General features: G+C 28.9%; 1 long non-coding RNA gene across 1 annotated transcript; it reads right to left on the reverse strand.

The window, feature by feature from the left end:
- Nucleotides 1-2,584: 2,584 nt before the first annotated feature.
- On the reverse strand, nucleotides 2,585-3,117 carry LOC136077783 (uncharacterized). The gene is made up of 3 exons (XR_010637275.1): nucleotides 2,991-3,117; nucleotides 2,800-2,859; nucleotides 2,585-2,707 (listed from the first exon to the last, which is right to left on the reverse strand). It is a non-coding gene; the product is annotated as an uncharacterized LOC136077783 (long non-coding RNA).
- Nucleotides 3,118-4,448: the final 1,331 nt, after the last annotated feature.

Genomic DNA, 4,448 nt, shown 5'->3' on the forward strand with positions numbered 1-4,448 from the left:
TATTTTTCCTAGGGTAAAGTTTCATGATTACATGATTAAGGAAGGACCTCCTGGATGTGTGGGATTTGCAAATCCTTCTGGTTGGATGAACTCAGAAATTTTCATAGAATGGATTAAACATTTTGTTAAATATTCAAACTGTTCTCAGGAATCTCCAGTTTTGTTACTTCTCGACAGTCATGAAAGTCATATTTCTGTTAAAGGCTTGGAGCTTGCAATTCAACACGGAATTACAATGATAAGTTTTCCTCCCCATTGCAGCCATTAGATAGAACTGTTTTTGGACCATTGAAAAGGTTTTACAATTCTGCATGTGATAATTGGATGGTTTCAAACCCAAGACCAATGACCATTTATGATATTGTTTCAATAGTTCGAGAACCGTATACAAAAGCTTTCTCACCATCTAATATACAGACAGGATTTAGAGTAGCTGGCATTGAGCCATTCAATTCTGAAATTTTCAAAGATGACGAATATTTACCATCATCAGTTACAGATAGAGCTGCTCCAGATACAGTTACTATCACTCCTGTCAACAACATGGAATCTGAAATGATACCAGCATATGTTAATCACATAGAGTCTAAAATAACTATAGTAAATATTGAAACAAGTATTTTAAACAAAGTGTCAACAAGTTTTGCTTCTATAATCTCACCTGAGGTTTTAAAACTTTACCCAAAAGCATCTGCCAGAAAAAAAAGTGTTAAAAGTAGGCAGTTAAAAACAAGGATCTTGACTGATACTCCTGTCAGAAATGAAATTCGTTTGTCAAAAGAAAAGAAAATTTTGAAGCAAACCAAAAATCAACAAAAAGTCTCCACAAAAGATAAGAAAGAAACTAAGAATTACTTGCTTAGGAATAAAAAACAATGTAAACCAAAAGCTCCTTCACAACTTGACTTTCACAAATGATGAAATATTCTTAATCAAAATATTGTACTTTTAACAAGTTTTGTAAACTTAAAAGTTGTATTCTTATTTCAGTCTTTATATTTCAGTTCTTATAAATTTCAAGTTGTTGTAAAGTTTTAAACGTATATAAAGTGGGTAGCTTATAGCTGCTGTGATTTATACATTTTTTAATTAAAAATTAGACTAGTGGGTTTAACTGCTATATTTAAAAAATAATTAAAAAATTTAGATGTATTATATGTTATACAATATTACCCTTTGACTAAATTATTTACAAGATTTAGTTATAGAAGTGTTAAACGTTTAGATAATATTACGCATATAAGATCAATGTGCCCCAAGTCGGAGATCATAGTACCCCATAGTTTGGGGTACATTGATCTTTTGAGAGGGTTGTTTAAAAGTTAAAATTATTCATGTTTATCATTTTTTTAAATCAAAATATTTATATATTCCAAAAGCCAGATAGTTCTACATGTGTTTCGTAGTTAATAAGTTTTTACATCTCTTTCAGGTTCTGCGCAATTTTCAAAACACTGCTACGGCGATCAATGCGCCCCCATCTCTCCTAATATCTTTTTGTAATACGTCATATAATAGAATTGACATTCTATCGTTTGTAATTTTTAAATTACCGCTTATCAGTTTAAAAATATCTTTTTGCTGTTTCTTAAACATCTCTTGAAAAATTTCTCGTACTAACTTAATTGAGATTTCGGAGTCTTTAATTGCATCCATGTTATTAATAAAGAAATATAGTATTTATAATTATTAATTATATAAATACTGATTAATTATATAAAAACTTAAAAATACTAAGTAGTTTTTTCGTTTAAATTTTACGCTGCAAAACACGTCTGTTCATGAAGAAATTATGCTTAAAAAGAACTTTTTCTCAAAAAGTTCAAAAAGTTCTTCTCAAAAAACTTTTTCTCAAAAAGCTCAAAAAGTTCTTAAAGAACAGAGCAATAATAAATTAGTAAAAAACACTTATCTAACTTTTATCTTCTACTTTAAGTTTCACCAATGGTGAAACCTAAAGTAGAAGATAAAAGTTAGATAAGTGTTTTTTACTAATTTATATATATATATATATATATATATATATATATATATATATATATATATATATATATATATATATATATATATATATATATTAGGTATATTAAGTAAAAATTTTTAATTGATCAGATATTAGATTGTTATATATCTTTGGAATGAGTTTTATTACAGTATTTTAAAAGTGAAAAAATTATCAAAATCAAACGATTTGACAAAAAGTTATAACGTTTTAAACTCCGATTTTTTGATATATGGATTTGTTGAAGAAACTTGTCTTAGCTAAAATTTATATAAAACGCCTATAACTTGGTATCAAAAGATAGGTATAAGAGTGGGCTACAAATTCATGTTGGTTTCTAGCCATCAGGCGTATATGGGAGGCTAGAGGGGTACCAAACCAACACCTACACCGCAAATGAATGCAAATTTTATTTACAAAAAAGTTTTTTTTGATAAAGTAGTTGATTTTCATATTATTTTTTAGAAGTAGTTATTATTTACTTCCAGACCACTGCAAAATATGAGACTTAGGGTGGATGTAAGGATGTCAGTGGGTGTAAAGGTGTAAACACACCCTAAAATGAAAAAATATTTTTTATAAAATTTTTTTTTTTTAATAAAAAAAAAAATTAGTATTAAATACAAAAACTTTATTTTACTACTATTAGCGATGCACACATTGATTCAGTGAAACAGGGGGCGTGTGCCACCACGTCCCTCCAACCTAAAAGTAGAATCAAATTTTTATATGCAATTTAGAAAAAGATTTAAATTACTTTTATTTAAAATAAAATAAAACAACATTAACAAAATTACAAGGCGCATCAGAGGATCCATTCTTTCTATAAAAAGAGCATTTAAATCCCTCTTCCCAACCTAAAAATATAATTTGAAACTAAATTATTTTGAACTTAACCAATTATTAATTTTTGTCTTGGCTTTTAGTAAATGATTAAAATTTTAAATTCCATCAATAAAAAAATCAATCCATGAAAAAAAATAATAACCATTTTTAACGATAGACACAACGAGAACGTAAGCCAGAGCCGTCTATGAAAAAAATTGCAAGTCACACCACTTGCTGTACTTTTTTGCAAGTCACAACACTTGCTGTACTTTTTTACAAGTCACAACACTTGCTGTACTTTTTTGCAAGTCATAACACTTGCTGTACTTTTCTTGCAAGTCACACCACTTGCTGTAATTTATTTATACATATACTGATAATAACTTTTATGTATATATTTATAATACTTAAATCACATAAGTAATAATAATATTGGTTCCTACTATTACATAAATAACATTAAACCACATAAAAAAACAACAAAATTATAAAAAAATCAACTCTCCTACAATAACATCAGCAGCAAGCTGGATTTTTTTTTATGAGATGGTTAACAGCTTCTGAATCAGATTCATCCTTTTTCCTGTAAGAAATGGTATAGATTTCGTCTTCTCTTCTCTTATTTAATTTTTCTACTTGCCCATCATACATGACAGATTTGTTATTATCTGTATTAAACCATTCATGACAGAGTTCTCTTCCAACAATTCTTTATTACATTACATCATATAAGTCATCAAGTTGTTTAATAGATAAGTGCTAATATAAAAATTTCATATCATTAAAAGATAGAACACCCAGCTCTCACTCCAGCTTTCTTTTTTCTGTTTCATCTATTTTTTGTCTATTGCATGTCCGTCTTTTTGAAATCTCTGAACGTAATGCACGAGCTGCTTGTATTGACCACTTAACTATATTTTCCCTAGATATTTGGTCAAGACTATCTATGTAATCTATAGTTCTACTCATTTTTGATCTTATTTTGCAAGATATATAACAAACTGTTGCATTTGGAGATCTTCGTTTAGCTTCACTAAACATACCCATTAACTCTTCACTATCTATGTTGTGAAGCCTTGCACTAGCTGTCTCCTCCTTAAGTGTCTCTTTAATAGAAAGTGAGAAATATCGCTCATATTGACGGTTCAAAACATCTTCCACCGCAATAAGACAAGCCAAAATCATGTTGATAACCTTCTCATCGATGGAGCATAAATTTTTGACAGGTTCTAAAACATATTAAGGGATTTTTGAAAAAATCCTTTTTACTGTTTATCAGTGCACCTGGATTAGATTTGCAATTTTTAATTGTTTGCAAAACATTTTTAACTACTTGGATACCTGCAATATGATCAAAACTTGCTTTTTCAGCTGATACATAAAAAATTTTTATCCAGGGTCCAGTAAGAAGTTTTCCAAATATTGCTAGCACACACATTTGTTTTATGGCAGTTGTATTACAAAATGTTGATCGCAGAACTGTTTGTAAAGTGCCACACTTTACTGTTTCAATGGTCAAAAATTGCTTAAAAGCATTGTAGTGTTTCATAAAGATGAAACAAGTACGGAAGAGTATATGAAGACAATTGCCACGATATCTTGGAATTGTACCTTGTGG

This window comes from Hydra vulgaris, chromosome 03 (assembly GCF_038396675.1).
Source record: "Hydra vulgaris chromosome 03, alternate assembly HydraT2T_AEP".
In the NCBI taxonomy this organism is placed as follows: Eukaryota; Metazoa; Cnidaria; class Hydrozoa; order Anthoathecata; family Hydridae; genus Hydra; species Hydra vulgaris.